This window comes from Aythya ferina (genome assembly GCF_964211825.1).
Source record: "Aythya ferina genome assembly, chromosome: 2".
Classification (NCBI taxonomy): domain Eukaryota; kingdom Metazoa; phylum Chordata; class Aves; order Anseriformes; family Anatidae; genus Aythya; species Aythya ferina.
The window spans coordinates 52288620-52311468 of NC_140297.1; the positions used below are offsets into that span (position 1 = coordinate 52288620).

General features: G+C 42.8%; 1 long non-coding RNA gene across 1 annotated transcript; it reads left to right on the forward strand.

Moving 5' to 3' along the window:
* Window positions 1–17931: 17931 nt before the first annotated feature.
* LOC311432131 lies at window positions 17932–19229 on the forward strand. Its single transcript, XR_014689837.1, has 2 exons — window positions 17932–18155; window positions 18711–19229. It is a non-coding gene; the product is annotated as an uncharacterized lncRNA (long non-coding RNA).
* Window positions 19230–22849: the final 3620 nt, after the last annotated feature.

Here is a 22849-nt window from a genome sequence, read left to right on the forward strand (position 1 = left end):
ATAGACCACTTCATGACATCTGCTTGCTGCCACTGATGACCAAAGGTATCTCAAAACTGTGTAGGCTACAGTACAAAGAGTAGCTGCAAGACAGAAGAAAAACGATCAATGGACAATTTTGTGCCTCAAAAAAGGACAATGAACCCTTGTCCCTCAGTTAAAAACAAGTGAATGAAAATGCAGTTTTAAAATGCAGTATTGTTTACAATAAACTTGATTTTTAAACTCCACCTCTTTGCTCAAGGACAAACACACGAGAGAATAAGAGGGACACTATCAGAGGCACCTCTCTGTATTCTGTCTTGTTTCAATATGAAATACTCTTTTTGGTAGCCTTTGCAGAAATTCAGTCTCCAACATCTCTGCACATGAGTTTTGCAAGAGTGCATAATATGTAACACTTAATAAAGACAACTTTTCCTGAATCCCATCCCTAGACTTCAGAGCCATACAATAGCAATGGGCAAGAGGCTGCAAGCATACGCACTGGTTCGTGCAACCAGGCTCGTGGTCTCACCATTCTCTGGTCTGCATGGTGCTGAGCCACACCAGGTTTTACATGTAGATAAGAAAACCCACAACCTGGGGCTCAATTGTGGTGAGTGAGCCTCCTGCTCACAAGCCAAGGACACTTTCCCTACACTTGTGGTGCTCTACATGGCCTTTGTCCTCATAGACATTTGTGCTTGGAGACTGCAGCCCAGTGGAGCAGTGCAGCAGGAGGTCACTGATGGAGCAGGACACAGACTGCTCTCATCCTTCTCTGTACTGCCTCACACAGCTCCCATCCTTGGGCTTTCAACTGCCGCCTCAGCTTGGAAAAAAAAATCAATCCCAAATCAGTGCTGGAACCCTTCTGATAGGCTGCAGAGGAATTCTTTACTTCTGTCTTGATTTCTAGGAGCAGTACCAGGAAGATGATATTAGGGACTATGAAGTGCTCCTATATTAAAATAAGTGTCCCAGATAAATAGATAGAAGATAATAAAGGAGAGGAGTGTGTGCTATATTAACACCTGCTCAGTGTGCAGAGCAGTATCTACAAGCAAATCAGGTTGATGGACCCTTTGTCCTACTTGCTATACAAATACAGTGGAGGGAATCCAGGCAGCTGTGACCATCTCACTACCCTCTGCTTAAATGGTGGCTAAAACACTGGTTGAAGTACTCCTTCCCTTGGAAAACAACAACAACAAAACAAAAACAAAAACAAAAACAAACAACAAACAACTCTCCCTCTCCAAACAAGAAAGCATCAGCAAAAAAGACATGAAGCACTCCTGCAACATTTACCACCTTTTCTAAACAACAGAGTTCGGCAAAGTTTGCAGTGACCCTTGAAGAAGAGTGTCTTCTTTTAACTCATGCTTCCCGTCACCTAAGCAGGTGTCAAATCTCCTGGGTTTGTCTTCTCACAGCTTCTTTCCATTTCACTTCATCTTAACAGCTGTAAATGTCTCTGGCAAATTGTGCTAGTACATTTCCATTAACATTAGCGAAAGAAAAAAAAAAGTCAACTCTGCTGACAACAATTGTCGGTGTATGAAGATTAATCTTTATATAGCACGCAGAGCAAGAGTCTGTTCTACATCTTCTAGCACAGCCCATACCTTGCTTCTTCTCAACAATCACTTTAATGTGAGAGTCGATGTATTTTAGCATTAATATGTTCACACCACTATTCTCTCAGGCTTCACAATTCATGTTGTGGTTGGCAAACTATTTCTCTTCCGTCTTGCAGCACAGAAGACAAATGAAGTTACCCAAATTCCTAGGAAGCAAAACACAGCTTTGTTCCATTTTGCAGCAGTGCTCACTGGCTCAGCTTATTTATGGGTAGTAGCAGGAAAGAGTTAAAGCTTTTGCTGTATTAAATAGCAACACACAACTGAACATGCAGGAGGCCTACCCTGACAGACGTGATGGCATGGCAAGCGTTAAAGCTCTGGGTATGGTAAATTAGGGCTTTGAAAACCACCTCAGTTGGGAGCAATTTTGGTAAATTTTTAAACATGTATTACCAGCTCTCCTTCTCCTCCCCCTTCGAAACAGTCTTTTAGGATTGGTCACTCTGGAGAAAAAAAAATGAAATAAAGCGTTGACACTTGACATACTCGATCCATCCATAAACGTAAACATGCCTGAGCTGCAGTGGGATTTTTCTTTTACTAAAGAGCATGTGGAAGCAATTACCTGAATGTAAATGTGATAAAGAATGGATGAAATGCAAACCAAATGATGCCTTATTACTTAATATAAAGAGACTGTTCTGTGAGATCAAAGTTGTGCAGCACAAAATGTAATGGGCTTCACTAGAGAGAAAGGCTTCAGAGATTTGTTTAAAACATGGCTGCATTTTAATGAAATGCTAAGTAGGCAAAATTGGGATAGGTTTAAGGAGTTTACCAGAACCTGACCTATGGTCCTCAATAACATCTTTTCTCTCCTCCTGCCTTCTCACACTCCGTGCAGTTCCCAGATGCTGCAAGGATAGCAATAAGAAACTTTCCTGGCTTCATCATGGTAGGGGATGCAAAACCTCCTATGCCAGGGCATGAAAGAAATGTCACCTCCAGCACCCTCTGGGGACACCAGCAAGGCAGAGACCCAAATGCTCTGTGCATCTCTACAGCATCGCTTGCGCTTGGAGGTCTGCATCCCCCAGTGACCGCTCTGTGTCCAGGCACTGCCTCAGCACATATTTGTCCTTTGAATCACTAGAAATGAGGAAAAGCAGTGAGATAACTTCTCCCAGGAATAAAAGAACTGAAGCAGAGAAGAAACCTAGAGGGTCATTTCCAAAGATTTTCCTACCTTATACCATTTAATAAAATAAATTCCCATCAAGAACCTTTTAGAGAATAAGCTCCAGCATTACTTTTACTTCCAGCCACTTTGTAGTTATTTATCTTTTTCAAAAGCTGTATGAAAAAGGCAAGGAGGAGGGATGCTAGGAAAATGGTGTGGTGGTTTCTGCAAAACTCCACCACAACAGTGGAACTTGTCCTCTTGGCCTTCCCTCCCACGCCCCTCCTTGCCAGGGAGCTGCTGTTTATTGCTTTTGCCCAGCTGTTGTTTCCAATCACGTAGATTGGGCCATCATCTTTGTCAGAAGTCCACAGAGCACATAGCACAATGATTGATAATGCTGGGTCCTACCAGAACATAAATCAATGAGCAATAAAGTTATGCATCCAAGTCACGCTTTGGGAAAGTGACCTGACATTGGACTGTAAGCATTAATTAAAAAGAAAAAAAAAAAAAAAAAAAAGGTATTAAGCTAGGAATATTGGGTCTTGAGTTACTGAAAGGATTAAAAAATAATGCAAGTTAAAAAGAGCATGCACAGAATTAATGTTTCCTGTCTCCCAAAGCATTAGCTCTTTCAAAGAAATCATAAATGTTAAACTCCTGAAGAGACGACTTTCTTCTGTTTTTCAGTTACACGCAACAGTAAGGACCATTTTGTGAATGAGTCTCATGCTTACACCTCCAATAAAACCACAGTACTGCACCTCATGCTAATTTAACAAGCTTGTAAAGAAAACACCCATCATAACAAAATCATGATTGAATCAGACATTTTCCTTTCTCATCAGTTACAAATTATTAAGTATTGTTATTAAAAACTCCTTGTTATGCATTATTTTTGCAGCAGTCACAGAGTTCAAAGAAGCTTAGGGAGCAAATATGAAACATACACTCCATGTCAAAGGACACACAGTTTAAGGTGCTTTTGATCCTGCAAACACTAATTCTTTCATTTTAGATTGGATGTTCATGGGAATAAATATCAAAATGATACCAAGCACGTGCATGGTCAGAACATAATTAGATGTGAGCATGACAGGTTGCAAGACAAAAGAAAAGGGAGAAAAGAAAGATGGAAAAAATGCAGCAATAGAGTACAGATCACCTGGGTGAGTTACGCGCTCATCCTGCTGCTCCAGCAGCTTTTCTGGTTTCCTTTCTTCCCAATTTGCCTGGAGCCAGAAGCAGCAGAGAGGGCTGGGAACAATGGGATGGGGTAACTGGGCCAGGGCTGAACAGGCAGAGCAGTAATAGTGGTGTGGCAGACTCTCAGCCAAGAGACTTCCCCTCTTACAGCAGCAATTCAGTTTTCAAACACTGCCTTATAATTTTTTAAGTCCTCATTCACCCCATCCCACCACTGCTCACCCCCACAGGAAAGTTAACTCAGAACCAGACAAATGCAGGGCTCAGGGCTGCTCTCACTCCAGCAGCTGAGCACCTCATCTTCCTCTGCAACGTGAGGAGGGCTGGGCCGTCTCCCACAGGAGACTGAAAGTTGGTCAGCAGCTCTTCATTACCTTATTATCTTCATTACATGGGGGGAATGGTCAAGGCAGAATAATTTGATAGTATGTGGGTCATACGCTTGGAAGCTCATTTTGTACGTTCAGAGCATCAGCAGTCCATTATTTCACGGACTGCTCATTTTTAAAAATAAAACCTGTTACCACTGCCACACAAGCTAACCCTGAGAGACACAGCTGGTCCAAAGCATCCCACACAAACACCCTTGTAACAGCACAGTCCAGTCTCTTCCTCACTATGGTGCTGTACAAAAGTGGATTTATTTATTTATTTATTTATTTATTTATTTATTTATTTTGGCATTTTTGCTATTTTCTCTAAGCTTTTTATTTTTATTTATTTATTTATTTATTTATTTTCTGAGATAATGATTGGGCTGTGAGTTTTTTTTTTTGTTTTTTTTTTTTTTTGCTCTTCTAAGACTTTTCCAAGAGTCTCACTCACATGGCAGTGCTTTCAGTGAAAGGGTAAGATGCTAGTTGTGCGGATGGACTTCAATTTAGGATGCTTGCTACATGCTTGGTGGATTTGTACTATTTTAGGTATATTCTAATTATTTTCTAGGGCAGGACAGATCCCTTGCTAAACAAGCCCATATAAACAGAGCCACTTTTGTTACGCAATTCCCCTTATACTTGCAATGACACAAACGTGTCTTCCTGTGGGATTAATTCACACCTTCAAATTCATAATGCCAGAGCCTACTCTGTGCATGCAACAGAGTGGCATTGATTTCACACAGCTGTAACTGTGAGCAGAATCCGGCCTTTGAATTTCTGATGTGTGCAGATGGGCAAGGGGACCAGGGCTGAACAGCCCTCTGGAGATGGGATTTGACAGCTCTGCTCCCAGTTAAATAAGCAGCAGCAGGCTGCTGGGGCAGCTGGAGAAGGTTCTCTGTCCTCATCTGACATGAAGTGCTTGTTTCTGTTCTCAAGAAGTCCCCAGTGCCTGGCAAGGCGCTTGAGTCAACTACTAGATCTACTTCTGCCACCAGCCACTCGTCAGTCCCTAGTGTACAAAGGGGAGCTGTACTATCTGTCCTCCTCAGCCATGGACACACAACTGGATTGTGGAGAGGTGATCTTTAGCCACTTGAAATCCAAGGTTTCATTTCCTTTTTAAAAACATCTTCAGAATTTTTTATTCTCTTTTCTTTTGGGTGATGAGAGCTTTCTTTAAACTAAAATAAAATAGGTTCATCTCCAAGGAGATGTGGGAAGCTGTTTTTGGAAAAACTAATTTTGAGAAGAAGTCAAAGCTAACAACAGGAATACATGAAAAAGGCTGTGGTGGCACATGTGTCATCTCTGCCTCTGACACCAACTCCCCCAAGACCTAAACAAAGATGAAAAGCAGAAAAGTGGCCACCCACCCCTGTCATACAACCTTGATTCCTTAGCAGAGACAACTTGATGGGGCTCTTTTGCCCCATCACAGAAGATCACAGAATCACAGAATCACAGAATTTTCTAGGTTGGAAGAGACCTCAAGGTCATCGAGTCCAACCTCCAACCTAACGCTAACAGCCCTCCACTAAACCATATCCCTAAGCTCTACATCTAATCTACTTCTGCAGAGCAGAAAACACACACTTGCTAGAGCACACTCAGGGCAAGGCTGTGTGGGGAGCCCAGGGCATGCACCCAGCTCCAGGGTTGCTCTGTGTGTCCTTTCAGGCCATCCGCTTCTCCTGTCTGCTTGTATTTGTTTCAGAGAGTTGACTTTGCCCTCTTTTAAACTCAACCTGTGCTGCCTAATCACGTGAGGACGTAACCTGGTGTCTGCAATATCACAGCCACTTCCATGATGAATTGGATTTGTCAGCCTCTGGGCTGTGGTCTTATAATGTGCTATATTATTAAGTTTCTGTGCCTTAAGATGCCAGTTAATGGAATAACCTCTTTGTCTTTATTAGAAAGAGCCCACGGCTTTATTAAGTTACATAATTTACAACCAATAATGTAATCAATAAAACATTAACAAACATGTAACCTTAGACAAACCTCCCATATTGATTTATTTAAACATTCTCACAAAGCCTGCCTTCGGATGAAAAATAAACCATACAGACTGGTGGCAACTCCAAAAAAACACTTAATGATTTGTGGGCAGTGCAGGACAAAATGAATCGGATTGGAAATGCACCTTGTCCTCCTCCGCTCTCCATGGATCCCCATCAGAAGGGTCACTGTTTGCCACTTGTACACAGTGACAAAGCTGCAGGCTCTCCTGAAACCGGCCTGCAAACATAACCCATCATGCCATTTAGCCCGGGGAGGCAGAGGCCTGGGGTGGTGAGAGGAGGAGGTATCAGAGCCCCCGAGGCAGTGCCCTGGTGCTGTCCCTCACACAGGCTGGATGCAGCATCTCCTTCATCTCCTGCTCCTGCCCATGAGGTTAGAGGTAGACTTCCAACCTGAAATGCCCAGGACAGGCACAGAGAATTTTCTTTGCATCTTTCAGTTTGTAAGGAAGCTCCACTTTGCTTTTTAGTGCCCCCGCTTTATGGGGAAAATACTGCATGTTGCAAAACACAGTAGTCGACGCAAAGTTAAAAATGAAGGAAAATATTCTCTTGACACAGACAAAAAATGAATGCCTCAAAAGCTCTGTTACTTGCTTGGGCTTGACCCTGGTGTTTCTCAGGCGATCTTTAACTAGCTGTGGTGTTATCAAACTTGACCTAGACCTGTGTCTGCGTGAGGTAGCAAGTTGTATTTAACAGCAGGCAAGCAACTCATTTCTCTGCTGCAATAGCTTATGTATATTTTCCAAACATGCAGAAAGCTTCTGATGTTTCACGAGTGCAGTTTAATGGATGATACCAATATACCTGCAGTTATGGTTTTGATGCAATCAGGAGAGCCAGTATTTTATTATCCCTACCTCTCTATTTTCAAGACTGTGAAAATAAAACAACATCAGACACTGTCTGCTAGGGAATCTATGTGCATTATAGCACGACAGAATTGCATCAGTGATAATTTCACAGGTAGTTTAGAACTAGGCTGGAGAAAGCAGCAGAAAAAGCATCGCGGGGAATGTTCCTGCACAGGAAAGGACAGAGAGCAGCCATGCATCTTCTCTATCTTCAGTTTCAGTGATTTTCTGAATGCATACATGTAATTTCTGGAACACCTAAGTGCTTAATCTTTTTGTAACCTATATCCTTGAGTGGAATGTTTATGTAAGAAAACTTTTAAGGACATTGCTTTAAATAACAGCAACAAAAACAACAACAGGAAAACCTTTTCATTTTGAAAGACTTTGAAAGGTTTCCTTTTCAAAAGGGATGCAGTTGAGATGGAGCAATAAAGCTTCCCAGCAAATATTGGGGACTGGTGTGCAGAGTTCCCACATCCCCTTTGGAGACTTTATCACTTAACAGCCACAACTCCCCTTTATTAGATCACTATAAAACAAGTGCCTGGAGGGAGTCAGAAATGAATTGAATTTTGTAGATTTAAATGATTGTGTGGGACCTTTTTGGTTTAATATATACCCTGGAGAGGTTTGCTACTAGAACTTGGGAACTTTATAATAAGAATAATTCCTTAGCTAGAGATCTTTATCTTGTTACATTAATGATTCACTGGGGGGTTCCACTGCAAAATGAAGGGAAAATTTTAAAAAGGCTATTAGATCAAATGTTCTTATGGAGACATGTGCAGGGACGGTCAACAAAGATTTATAGGCTGGTGAGATAAGGAGTTTACTGCCCTTGTGCTGTATGTACAGGACAGCTGGTGGCTTCAGCATTTGGTCCTCTCTGCACTGTTACTCAATGCTGTCTCCAGCTCACAACCAGCACGTAGCAAGGTAGAGCTTTGCAGATTGCCTCCCACTTGTGCACTGCAAAGTTTGCATGCAGCAAGGAATTCACATAACAGCAGTAGTAACTACCTTAGACTACCTTAGCTTCAACAGTATGGACCAAATTCTGCATTCAGACTCATTTTCTTTTTACAGCTTTCCCTTTATCCCAGAGGCTTTGCAGTACTAGCACTCAGCTCTGCCACATCAATTCCAGCATGTACTATTTATAGTGCCTGCAGTTCCTGCTGGGTTTGGTGACTGTTCAAGGTCTCTAAATAGCAACTGTGAGGTCTCCCAGGATGTGCCATTTGGAGAATGCAGATTCTGATCGTACTCTGTCCATCCAAAACATTTGCCACATTTCAACCATTTATAGTTGCGAGAGTAAAGGGCTTTGAAAGCCAGTTTCCTCTATCACACCTGTGATCATGGCCCACCAGTTTTAATAATAATACCAGAGAACTGCAGGATCAGCTACAATCCTCAAGGCTGAAGCTAAGCACCCAAAAATAACAAGATGATTAGGAACACGTGGAGTGAGACTTTAGGCCTGAGGAGGGTGATTTTTTCCTCCAGCTAGAATGAGATCCCACTGACACTCAATGGAATTGAAAAACTGAACACCCCTGTGGCCTTTGCAAACCCAAGCTCTTGAAGCAAAAATGGAAAGAAATAGGGAATGCAGGAACATATGTTTGCACTTTGTTATCAAGTTTTCATCAGAATCTGAGAAGAAATTGCCCATAATGGATGTATTTATGGTCACAGCCAGCACCTGGAGTTTAAACGTGACAGTGGAGAAGGAGAAAGCAGGCTGGCTTTTAACTGATAGTGGCTGCAGAGACAGCTGCAGCCATCAGAGATGTCCAAGGAGCTCAGCTTAGCCCATTCACTAACAGCATCTGCTCCTGCTTCTGGAAAAGTGTGGGTGTCATCCCAGGTGCCATACACCAAGCTCTTCTCCCCTTCTTTGCTGTTGATACCTCATCCTATTGTCCATGATGGCTGAAAGTTATTTCCCATGGCCATTTCCTCCCTCCTTTGCCCAGATGTCCCAAGGTAGTTGTAAAGCTGCATGTGAGAACCTCAGGAGGGTGGAGGAGAAGGGATCAAGACTAAACTCCACTGCAATAGATATGAGGACAAAAAAAATCTGTAATGCTCCTTTAAAGCTCAACGGGAGCTGCGGAAATCCTATACCTCTTAGGATCAAGTCTCCTGAGAATGATTTTGAGTTAATCCTGGACAAAGAGCCCTCTACACTCAACATTTTTATGAAGGCAGAATGAGACAGCATTGTGAAGAGTGTAATGTGCACTTTACTCAGTATAGATTTGGAAAAAAATGTCAAAGGGAGTGAATTTAAATTCCTCTAAATGCAATTAGAGTTGACAAGATTTCTCATGGCAAGAGACTGCGTTAAAGCAGGAGCTAAAAGTTCCCATCCAGTTCATAAAGCCTTAGGTAGCTATTGGAAATATGAATTAAATTAATCAAAATGGGTAAAAGCTAATGATCCTCTTGGGAACAAAATTAGCTCCTTAATGAAAGAAATGGAGTTCAGAAATTATAATAGAATATTAGCAGATGTGCCCTTTGGAAATTATAAATTTGCAAAATCCCCTTATGTAGATATTAGTTTGAGTCAAATTATCACTAAATCTGACCCTAGAGATGTGATGTGAATATGCACACTACGGTCTGTCTGTTCAGGATGGCTCAAAACCCTCTGTCAGCAGTTCTGCTAAGGTAGGCTGGGTGCCACGGGGCACTTTCTCAACTTTGTAACAGGGCACAGTCAAAACCCAAACTTCTACTTGTAATCTGCTAAGCTCTTTCTACGGAGCCCTGCTGCCTCTTGTGGATTTGGGATTGCTGAGAATAATTATCCCACAGGGGAGATTTTAAGGAAGAACCACATACTGGTAGGACACAGGTGGTCCGTGTCCTTGGGGCCATCCCAGACAACGGAAGTTCAGCCCTGGATGTCTGTCCCTACCTTGACATTACAGGATGAAGGATGGTTTATCTGCATGGGCTGGTGTAGTGAGGAACAAGAGGCTCATCAGGGATCCGAGACGTATCAAATCATAGCAAACAAACAAAATCCCAGAAAATAAACAAACAGAAATATGATGAATTACTAATGTTGAGACTACAAAGAAATTATTACATGTTTTTATGGCTCTTTCCAGTCAAGAACTTCTCTCAGCCATTTATGGAAAACATAAAAGCCATTGGGAGTTAAATAGGATAAAAACTAGATTTAAATCATCCTTACACATGCTGCTCACATCAGCATACAGCTGTTTTTCAGCATTTGGAGTCCTTGAAACTTTTAAGCCATTTAGAACAGCATGTGATTGGTATGAAAAATAGCACAGGCTTTCTTTTTATAAAAAGAAATCACGCTCCGGGGTGCTGGATACAAGGACTCCAGAAGCCAAGAAAGATGTTTGAAGTGCTTATTGGCATTCCAGGACCCAAAAAACTCTTCCTGCCTCACGCTATCTCATAGCAATCCTGATGCTCCCATCCTGGGAACAGAAGAAGGAAGAAATTCCCTCTGGTGCAGATGGCTAATGTACAGCACAAAGCATTCTTGAGTCTCTCTTTTGAGGACGTAATGTGCATAGTTTAGGGAATGAGGTCTTCCTTTTATTTTTGTATCGATGGCACAAGTGGCGGCACTGTCAGCTTCCTCATGCTGTCCTGCCAAAGTTGATTCAGCTCTGCTCAGGCTGCCAGGGGTTTGCACGCTCCCTTCAGTAAAGCACCAACCACAAAAGCATCTTGGACGAGGGAAAATCCAATGGCCCTCGGGAAAGTAACTCCCACCAAAAAAGGGAACAATTCCCAGTTTGCACAAATAAAAAGTCAAAACAAAAACAAATATATTGGACAAATACAAAAAGAAAAGGAGGGGGCCCAAAATGTGCCAAAGGCAATTCTCATAGAAGAAATATGCCCTATCTCATCCTTTTGAAGTCTGTGAACAAATGACTAAGGGAAAGAGAGGCACAGCTGAAAGCAGTGGGATTGGGATGGTGTCTGAGATCATATAATGTTAACCCAAGACACAGAAATGTGTGATTTTTCAGTGCTCAGATGGAAAATGCTTTGCAAAGATCCATCCCACTTTCCAGAGACACACATTGAAAATACAAAGAAAACAGAGGCATGTTGCCCAAGTTTTAAAGAACAGGAGTCCTGTTTTATAAAAGTTTTTCAGGTTATAAAAGTTGACTTCATTCTGAATTGCAATCAGACCCCCAAAGTGTGCGATTCTCAGCAAAGGGGGATGAAACCATTCAGCATACTTCAGGTTGATTGACAGGTTTTGTTGTAATTGAAACTGAAACATTCAGTTTTGACTTCAACTTCTTAAAGTTAATATAATGTCGTAGAAAAAAAAAAAAAGCTGATACAAAGTAAAAAACAAAAACAAAAGCAAACAAACAAACAAAATCAAACAAGGCAGAATGTTTCAATTCTACATTATCAATACTTTTCTACTGATTTTCTTCCAGAAGTCTGCTGAAAGCAATTCTTGTTTGTGAAATATTTTGATTTCTGATGGTATATAGTTCTTTTGTAATTTTTCTGACCAACTGTGCCAAGAACAAAACTCTGACAGCTCTCTTTGCCATCTAAGGACACATTTTAAGAATACTTTAAGACAAGAAATAATGTTTCATACCATTAGTAAAAGGATATTAACAGTGTGTTGAAACCACCATACTGAGTCTGTCCTGAAATTTGTTCAGGCCCGTGTATCTTAGTCATTCATAGCCCTAAGTTGTCTGATCTCTTTTTGAACCTGTTTTTAGTTGGCATCTGCAATTTTTCTGTAGCAATGAGTCCCACAGTTCAAGAATTTATATCAATATATGAAAAAAACACCTTTTGTTTGTTTCAGTCTTGCTGCTTCATTGTTCCGTTGGATTCTTGTACTGACAGAAATACTGAATCATCGTTCCTCATTCATCTGCTCCACATCACTCTTCTGATATTCTCCCTCAAATGTTGTCTCATATTTTGTTACTCCAAGTAATTTTGTCTTATTATTCTGAGCAATTTTATCTTGTTTGCAAAATTGGCCACTTTATGATTCACCACTTTTGCTGGATAACAAATAGACATGTAGAGCAAGAGATTTGCTGCCCAGCAACTCCCCCTCCCTTGCCTCGTAGACTCCACAATAACCTTCCTTCCTTAAAAAAAGATGGTGAGACATCTTGCCAAAATCATTGTAAAATGTATGTTCTCTATATAAATCGAATCACATTTGTTAATGTGGCTACTAGCTCCACCAAGGCTCCCTGATATGTTCTAAAGGTAAAACTTCCCTTTACAATATCTGTGCAGTCCCGTGTATTTATTTTTGTGTGAATTCTGAGAATTCTGAGAAATCTGAGAATTCTGATAATGATTGTTTCTACAAATCTGACTAGTTCTCAGAGATGCTCACAGTCATTTCTAAAGACTGGTGGCACATTTGCCACCATACTTTTGTTATTCTGGGGAAAACAATAAAATAAAATAAAATTATAGGTTACATACCACAGTTAGTTGTTGAATAATTTTATATCTGAATTCCCTTATAACTCTTGGATTATCTCTGCATTGTTCTTGTGATGTGTCCAGGAATCTCTTCTCTTGACAATTCTGTTCTAGGTAGCTGCTTAGGCTCCTCAGCATTGAATACGGTTCTGGTGTGAGACTGTGTCTCACAGGTAGTGAATAGTGAGACCAATAATTCATCTCCTCTTGCATTGATACTTTTTTTTTTTTTTTTTTTTTTTTTTGCCTCTTTATCATCTACTGGTTTCATTAGCCCTTTGCTGTTTCAAAGGTGACTAAAATTGCTATTGATGATTATGTTACTTTTATTATCACTACTACCTTTTATGTTCTTAGCAAAGCTCCCCTGGACATCTCATTGTCCTACAAAATTTAGTTTTACATTTAGCATTTAACATGCAATAATTTATCTTTTCTAGTTCTGTTATTTTAAAATATTTTAGTGGGGAGAATATATATATTTATATATATATATATATAGTTTCTAATAGTTTTCTTTTGTTACAAACCAGAGTGGTTTTCTGAAGGGTTGTGCTTGTATTAGCATGGTATTTTGCTGTCTACAGATATTTTACCCTTTCACTTGCTCCTTCTACTTTTCTGTGCATGGGTGGCTTCAGTATTAAACAATATTTGGTGACAAACACTGAAACTTACTGTTGATAGTCAGCATATGTATTAGTTAAGTGTTATTTTGTGACTAGTACCACCTGAGGAGAATAAAACAGTAACAGCTACTGGGTCGGTTTAATTTCTTTGTCAATTGTTGACATTTTTATTTCAGCACTGTAAGCTGCGAATGGGTAAATGCAATAAATCCCCGATAAAGCACTATTTATAGTCTCCTAGTCTAGTGACTTATCCTCTAACGCATAACACTTTTTAACCCCCTAGCTTGCTTTTCCTAGACAATTATTAATGACGTCTAGGTTATTTTCTAGTATTCTTATAGATTACCCATCTGCACATCATCAAATGACCCATGAATAAAATAAGAATGAAAGAACTTCTACACTTTAGAGACATGTGAGATGTCTCTAAACATGAGCCACGAAGCTACCAACTCAGTGCATGTTATACATGAGAAAGTTTTTCTGCTCCCTCTCATGTGATATTTATTTTCTTTGGAGCTTTCCAGCTTCAACCCTTTTATTTACTTATTTTGTGAAAATGAAGTCTCTTTGCATAGGTGTAAGCCCTGATATTTTTGAAATAGATTCACATCTACTGTTAAGGATTACCTATGATTCCTTTTATTTGGGAAGATAAATCAGCTTTATTGAAATAAACAAACTTGCTCTGAAGCCCAATGAAACACAAGAGGAAAGTTTGTGCATAATGGGAAGAGTTAAGCCTCCTGGAGTTTGAAGTGTTATGATTCCTATGAACAGCCTTAGGGAGAAAATTGAGCATTTGTGAGCCTGGAGTGAACCCATGAGCAACATCTTATCATCATTTAAGCATGAGGACCATAGATGAAGAGCATGCGACCTATTCCAGAAGAGCAAGTGGTGGACCTATTCCACAAGGAGGTGAGGAGATGCCACCCCTGTGCCCTGCTGCTGCCCCACTGCTGGGATTCAGATGCTTTGGAGAACCTAGACCAAAATACTCATTATGAAGCGCTTGCCTTCACAAGCCTGAGATGTGAAAGAAGCTTGATCCACTGCTTACCATAGCAGGCATGCACCAAGTGTTGTCTCCAAGGAGTTATGGACTCCTGTTACAGGGCTGGAGCCCCCCTAGTGGTTGTCTAGGCCTAATACAGGGCTGAAGGAGTGCTAATGACTGTTTAGCTGTGGAAAAACATCCGGAAACAGTCATTTGCACTAGGAAAAGCTTCTTGTCTATTCCCATTAGAAACAACACTGTATTTACATATATATCTTTAAAAAAAAATTAAAAAAAAATTGTTTTTAAAAGGGTCAATAACTCACAGACACAGAGAGAATAATTTACTAGAGTATATGCTGCTTTGTTCATCTGGAGACCCTCTGGGCAAAAAACATCAAGGATAACAAGCACGCTAAATACTAATAGTCACAATCATAAAAAATTACACGCACGAGTAAAATATCTGTTTCAAGGCACTCTTACATTTGCTAATAAAAGTCTCCTTATGAATATCAAAATACAATTTCCCATATGAAAAAGACAAGCAAAAACCAAATGGCATCTTAGCCTTATTTGCAGTGAACTTGTGAGATTTCTAAAACCTGACCTCCCAATCTCTTAAATGCATTGAGTAGCGGGGAATGTATGCCAATGATTCAGATAAGAATGTCAGATGTGAGATATATCAGAATTGCTCGATTGTACCAACACTGGAGAGAGAAAAAGCAAGTAATGAAGACCAGTATAACTGGATTCAGGGGGAAGCAGATATTTTGTGCAACTGGGCCAGTGAGCAGAAAATGCAATCTGAATTAGACAAATGTTACATCATAAATCCAGAAGCAGTGAACAGAGACAGCAAGAAAACATCTGAAGCAGGAGAGTAGTGCAGAGTGGCCTGACTGGGAGAGGACTCTTCTCCAGGGGCTGTTTCAGTGATGCCAGTCTGTCTGAGGGCAGATTTTTGGAAGGGTGCCTGAAGCAGGGGATCTGCTCAGGGGAGAAGCAAGCCCTTTTCAGCGACAACATGAGATCCCTGGGATGATGAAAGAGCAGGGCCGTCCCACGTGCCCAGGCACGGTGCTGCTGGCTGCCAAGCAGTGTGACACCAGGACCTGGAAATCATAGGTTACAAATCCCTCAACAATCTTGCTCTGAAATCCATGGTAAAATATGCTTTTGCATCCGTTAACTCAGGGTTTCACCACATGATCTCAGCAAACAGATGTTTGAGGAGAAGGAGAGAAGACCAGACACACAGACTACTGTCAATCTTTGCTTTCCTCCCAAGCCCAAGGCTGGAGCTTGAGCAAAAGCCCTGGTTTGACACTCAGACTGCAAATGCAAGCACCACCATCCTCCTCCAGACTCAGTAGCAGACATTTATTGCGTGTGACTGCAGTGCAGTCTCACATTGGGACATAACGGGGCATATAAGCTACTAGCTGCTACTTGCTAATTGCTCTTCCCCGTTAGCCCAAACAGTGGAGACCTCTGCCAGGCAGCCAGGGTGCATCCGAGCGTTATACTTTTAGCATATGGACCATTTAAATTCCTAGCAAAAAGAACAGTTTAAACCGCTTGGTGCTCTAGTAGGATTTCTGCCATCTGGTACCCTGTCTCTTCTGCTGGCAGAAGCCAAGGTTGGATGCAGCTCTAGGATAGTAATTGCAGTGTCATTTCCATACAAATGGTGAGTTTGGGGCAGGCCCGTCAGTAAGCATTTGCCTTGTAAACGTTTGTCCTGCCTCTTGCAAGCTGTGTATCAGGAGGCCAAAGGAAATACTCAAGAGGGTCCTTCTCAAGAATATTACTGGCATATCCACAAAGTGGACCTGGAAGGGGTGAGCCAGAGCTGTTGATGTTTATTTTGTTCATTCTCGCTGAAAATGGAACCAGGGGTGCTGCAAATATCCCTCTTTTCTGGAGGAAGGAGCAGTCACCCAAAGCTGTGTTACTGACTGGTCAGCAGTGAGGTTTACGGCTCCTGTCAGAAGCAGTCAGATCATTTTATGACAATGACCAAGAAACAAGCCTCTAAGAAGATGATGAAATTACTAAAGGAATGTAGCTGACACTTATTTAACATGGGGAACAGACACAGAGTTCATAATAATAGCTGCTACCTTCCCTTGAGTAAAGCTTCTACCTATGGTCCTAAGCCACCCTCTGTCACAGATCCCCACTGGACATGAACCTGAGCCCCAGCACACATGTTCAGCAGATGTATGTGTGTGCTCTGGGGTCTCTCTTGAACAAGGATGCTTTACTTCTTTGGGGGCTACTTGCTCTCCTGAGGTTAGAGAGACCATCTGTGTAACCCGTTCCTGAGATAATTTACACAGGTAAAATTGAGCTCATAATTCTTCCTCTTTTTAGGCTGAAAGGCACAAATATCCCTCCTCCCTGATCCAGAAAGGATCTTTGTACAAAACTGGTATTACTGTCTATGTAACAGCACTATTTTCCAGGAGTTACGCAGAGGATGCAGGATGCACTAGAGGTGTCCTCGCAGAATGAGGGCAGCCGTGCTCCACACTGCCTCTCAAGGACCTGCATCCTCCTTCAGACACATCTGATGCCCCAGGGAGACACGTCCTTGGGTGACTCCTATCTAAGAGCTGCTCTGTCTGCAGGTGGCTACAAGCACGTTCAAGGGCAGTTCTAACATTTCATCCCTCACCAGCTGTAGGAGTAACACCACCATATGGGATGCTCACACGTACGCCGCACCTGAATGCATCCTGTTCAAAATGCAGATTGTTCCAATATCTAAGTTTAACTGAATTAATAACTTAAGAGCTCCCTTTGCCTTTGGTTATAGAGGTAGGCTGCTGGCTGAGCACATCTCTGTTGCCAAAGGCTTTTTTGGTGTAAGCAGACAGAGAGGCCTGCTGGGTGAGCTGTCTACACCACATTCACAGCAAAAAGATGCTTCACAGAGCAGCCTCCACTTCTGTTAAAATCTTCCACCTATTCTAATATCTATACAGTTATTAAAACCTCCAGGGTTTTGTCGAGTATTTTTTATTAACAGATATGAGAGAATGGAGTCTTTGCTCAAGAGCTAAAGCATCCAGGCAAAATCTGAAGGACCTTTGCTGTTGATGCCTGTAAGAAATTTTCCACCAGAGACAGCCAAACAACAAAACTGACACAGATAATATTGCTAAAGGTAGAGAGGTGGGAAGGAAACAGAGCCCTGAAAATAAAGTCTTTCACAAGTCATTAGACCCCAACCAAGTGGCAAAAGCATAGAAACCACTTTTTCCCACTTTTCCTTTGTGTCCCATAAAATACTAGGTGTAAAACTGGCACCTGAACAACAGCAGATACATCTGCATACCAGTTGATTATCACATGTGTTTTGCCTTCAGTGTGCTATCAGTGGACCTGCAGTAATAAAGCAGGAACGACTTAAGCTTTCATAAACCTACCCTCCAGGCTTTTCTGTTTGCTTTTTCAACTTCTGCTGCCTTTTCACTGAGGTGCAGCACTGCCACTTGTCATTCCCCCAGGGTATGCTAGATAAATACATGGCTTATTTAAGAAGCCTTACCATTCATTCAGAGCAGATGAAAGCTTCCTCCCAGCTGGAAGGTGTTTGTGGCAGCCCAGTGCCCAGCCTCCCTCGCTGCCGTTCAGAGGTTGGCGTGGATGGGGAGACCAGTGCCTGCTGGCTCTGATAGGGTTTTCACAAGGCATCTGCTGAGATCCTTGCATGACAGGTTGGCTGGATGGAAGACCTGCACCTTGGGTGGAGGTACTTGGAAGAGCAGCTGTGGCTCTGTGCTTCCTCAGTAGGTATTTTAAAACAACCTTTTATCTGTTTGCTTCTAACAAATTCTTGCCTTTTTTTTTTTTTTTTTTTTTTTTTTTTATTATTATTATCACATTATCAGTCCCTGGGTGCTTTTCTTTTTCTGCGACAAGTCTAAACAAAGTAAATGAAATTATCCTCAGACCTTCTCACCTCACATCCTTTCACTCAAATGACCTCAGGTGGCTTTCCTCATCCTCACATATCCTGGAATAATGTGTTATTGTGCCCTGAGTCTCATTATATTTGTTGATTTTCATTACAGCTCAAGATACTGGAGAATCTCAGGTTCCATTTAAAATATTTTTGAAGTAGATAAGTGCTTTCAGAGAACAGTCTGAAAGCACAATTTGAGCGCAAGCTAGGAGATCAGCAGCCAGGACTCGGAGTGCAGTCACACACAGCTTTTGGTTATTAAGACACACTTTGCAGCTGTCTCTTTGCTTTCAAACACTCTGTCAGATCAGCCATCCCCTCCCTGCCCTGTGCTTTGAGAAGCCGTCACTTTCCCCTCTGCTCACAACCCCGTTTGCAGGACACGGCCAGTCCCTCCCCAGGGCTTCCCTCAGCCACCAGCTCCACCATGAGACATGGAGGCCAAGAAGACATTGCCTCTTCTTCACCGGCCACTGCTCTGACCGAAGAAGGACATTTTTTCTCCATGCTGAAGGTGCCCAGCTAATTTCCTGGTGCTGGGGAATTCGGTGATGGTCATGTGGCATAACCTGGGTACGGCAGTTGTGCTGCCAGGCATAAGATTTTTTTGTGGACTGGGTAATGACATGGGTCTGTCAACTCCCACACACAAAGTGCATAGCGGGAGAGGGCACCCACTTGATTTGCCAGGACAATTTGGAGAAGGAGTTTCCTATTTGTAGGAGCTACTAGCCTTCTCCAGAACATGAAGTTTGCAAAGGAGGAGGCAGCAAAATTCCTGACCTAAGGAGGCCAAGAGTATTCGACTCAGAACCAGGGGAAGATCTGGTAAACTGGCTGTAAAAATATCCCTTGTGTAAGCAAGTCTCTGTGTTGAAATGAAAGTGCTATCAAAGCCTTTCTGGCTACATTTTTTTTTCCTCTATAAATTAGTACATTTCTTCCACCTGGATTTAACAGGATAAAACTTCCAGCTCCAGTCTTGACCCGCTCATGGCTAGGTGATGATTGCAGGTTCCCTGTTAAATGCCACAAACGCAGAGACATTTCTGTGGAGCTCTGCTGACTTCACACTCCCAGTCCTTTGTCACAGCCTTGATTTATTCTGCAGAAGCACGCAGCTGGCTCGCTACCTTTGCACCGAAGCTCATTCCCCAGAAATACTGCTGCTCAACCTGGGCTTGACATCAAGCTTACTACTGGCTTGTGATGTGTTGGCTTTTTTAAACCTCTTTCCCCCCCATCTTCTCTCTCCCTGTCAGTGACAGTCACCATCTTGGGGACCTGGCACAAGGGCTGGAGCAGCATGACGTGCCTGATGCAGGCAGGAAGCCAGCACATTTTGTGTAGGTTAACTGTCCTCCTAGGCAGACCGTGTCCCTCAGCTCAGACATATGCCAGCAGCCAGCCATTCCTCCACTCCTCCTCCACTCCCCCGTTATTCCTCCCACTTAGACTTTCATGCTCAGCCCAAGTTGATTAAAACATTGCTGTCATTTAAAAAAAAAAAAAAAAAAAAAAAAAAGGAGGGGGGGGGTGGGTTGAAATTTCCTTGCAGCTGCTGCTTCTGTCAGCCAGCAAGTTGCTTTTAAACTCTCCCTGATAGAAAGCAGCAGCACGTTCTGGTTTTCCTTTCTTTGCTTCTGAAGGGCTCCTGCACGCAGACATCTCCATGCCAGAGCTGCCTGCAGGAGCCTGCCCTCTGTGTGTGATGGCAAATGGGATGCCTGCCAGCATCCTTCCCTGCTGGCTCCTGTTGGCTGCCCACAGCTGGGTGATGGGGGCCTGGGCCCCTGGCAGAGCCCAGAGCAGGGACATCAGAGTGAACCATGGTGGGACAGGTGGAGATAGATGGCGTGGCCCCATGAAGGCTGACTGGTGGGGAAAGGCAAGGTGGTGGTGTTGTCGCAGGGGCAGAACCATGTGTGATAGGCTGTAATCCCTCTGCCATGCTGTGTTTCATGCACCTAGGCACAGGTACAAGTGAAGCCTTTGTCTGGGAACATATCTGAGCTCTGAGAGTTTTTTATTTTTTATTTATTTTTATTTTTTTTAGTGGAACACAGACTTGAATCTATGTGTTGAGCACACAGCTGACATGTCCTTGGAGCAGGTCAAATTCCACCACAGACATGTATTGTACCTGGCCATTGCTGGGACCTTCAGCATTCAATCCAAACCTTACAGTCTGGGACATCTGCTCCTAAGTTTTTATAATGAACTCAAGAAAGTGATTTTGTTTATTGTTTTGGCTTGGGAGCAAATGCCAGTCCTCCACTCAATCCAAAGGAACAGCTAGTGACCTCCAAAAGCATGCAGACACAGGAAGCAGGTTGCTGGAAGTGTACTATTGCTTTGACAGTCAACTATTACACTTCACAGTCATAGAATCACAGAAACATTAAGGTTGGAGTAGCCACAGAACCTGTCATAGGGGTTGGAGTGGCTACAGGGGTTGGAGTGGCCGCAGGGCCTGTCACAGGACTTGGAGTGGCCGCAGGGCCTATCACTGGGGTTATAGTGTTGTTGATTGCAGCTTGGTAAGCATAGGCCAAGCCCCAGCATATTGCAGTGATTTGTGTATCTCTGGTATTATTAGAGTGATGACAACTTTTTTAAGCATTCTGACAGTTTTTTAGGATTTTGCACCTGTTCATGGGTGAATTTCCAAAGCACTGGAGGTGCCCGCTGCTCTAGATGCCTGCCCATATCCTCCCACACTCCCTGCCTCTCATAACTATCCTGCCTCAGGACAGATCTCTGGATGTCATTCCTAAGTAGTTGTTTAACCTTGAACAAAACCTGAAGTGCACTCACGAGACATAACAATAAGAACATGCTGGTCTGAGCATCCCAAGGATATTCAAAGACCTGAAGAGCTATCGTAACTAGCCTGGAGGAGAAGAGGAGAATGAAGGAGAAAGGGAGAGTGAACAAGTGGGAAAAAAACTCTCCTCCTGTGTCTCCATAGATGCATAGAGCATCCAGGCCAGTCACAATAGGGTGCTTTTGCCACTCATTCCCCGTATACGCTGGTATAGGCCTCAGGGAGTTATTGATGCTCTTATGATATCTTCCTCCTTGTCTTCCTGTTCCTCTGATGGCCCAGCCACTTCAGAGTAGCCTATATCGTCTTCTTCTTCCTCCCCAGTCTGAGTAGGAGTTCTTCTGCTTTCTAAATGACCCAACTTTCTCATCCCTTTTTAAAAAGGGGCATGATGCTTCCCTTTTTCCACTCACCAGAGACTTCGCCTGACTGCCAAGACTTTTCAGCTATGATGGAGAGGCTTGGCAACTGCATCAGTCACTTCCTCCAGGACCCTGGGATGCATGTCATCAGGTCCCATAGACTTGTACCTCTTTAGATTCATCAGGTGGTCTCGAACCTGCTCTTCACTTAGTGTGGGTGGGACTTTGCTCCCCCAGCCTCCATCTATGTGTACAGGGAAACAAAAGACTTGGGAAGTCCATCTACCCGTGCAGATGGAGGCAAGGAAGTTGTTGAGTACCTCAGCCTTCTCCATGTCTGTCATTACCAATTACTCGGATATAGAAACTCACTCCTAATATTAGAAATTAGCCACTTATAATCACTTACACACTACTATTTTCACTCCTCAGTCTATTTTCACAAATGTTAAAGGCACGTGGTGGCCCTCAGGGACTGTTCCAATGCCTGACTGCTCTTTCTGAGAAGAAAAATCTCCTAATTTCTAACCCGAACCTCCCCTGGTGCAACTTGAGGCCATTCCCTCTAGTCCTATCACTAATTACCTGTGAGAGAAGGCTGACCCCCAGCTCCCCACCACTTCCTTTCAGGTAGTTGTAGAGAGCAATAAGATCTTTCCTGAGTCTTCTCTTCTCCAGACTAAACAACCGCAGTTCCCTCAGCCGCTCCTCACAGGACTTGTGTCCCAGGCCCTTCACCAGCTTTATAGCCCTTCTCTGGACACATTCCAGGGCCTCGACGTCCTTCTTGTAGCGAGGGGCCCAAAGCTGAACACAGTACTTGAAGTGTGGCCTCACCAGAGCATTGTACAGGGGGATGATCACCTCCCTGGTCTTGCTGGTTACGCTATTCCTGATACAAGCCAGGATGCCGTTGGCCTTCTTGGCCACCTGGGCACACTGCCAGATCATGTTCAGGCAATCATCTATTAACAGCCCCAGATCATTTTCCTCTGCACAGTTTTCCAGCCACTCTCCCCCAAGCCTGTAGCGCTGCATGGAATTGTTGTGGCCAAAGTGCAGGACCCAGCACTTAGCCATGTTGAACCTCATCGCATTGGTCTCTGCCCATTGACCCATCCTGTCCAGGTCCCTCTGCAGGACCTTCCTACCATCTGGCAGATTCATAAATAATAACAAAATATGCCCAACAAAAAAGAAAGAAAAATACAATCAGGTTCGGCCACCATTCCAATCCTGTGCATGCTTTCACCCTTCTTGTTCCTTTACCATTACTCAGAAAGCCCTTCTTCCTTTTGGCCTGTCCCCATGGCCCTGGTTCCTTTCACA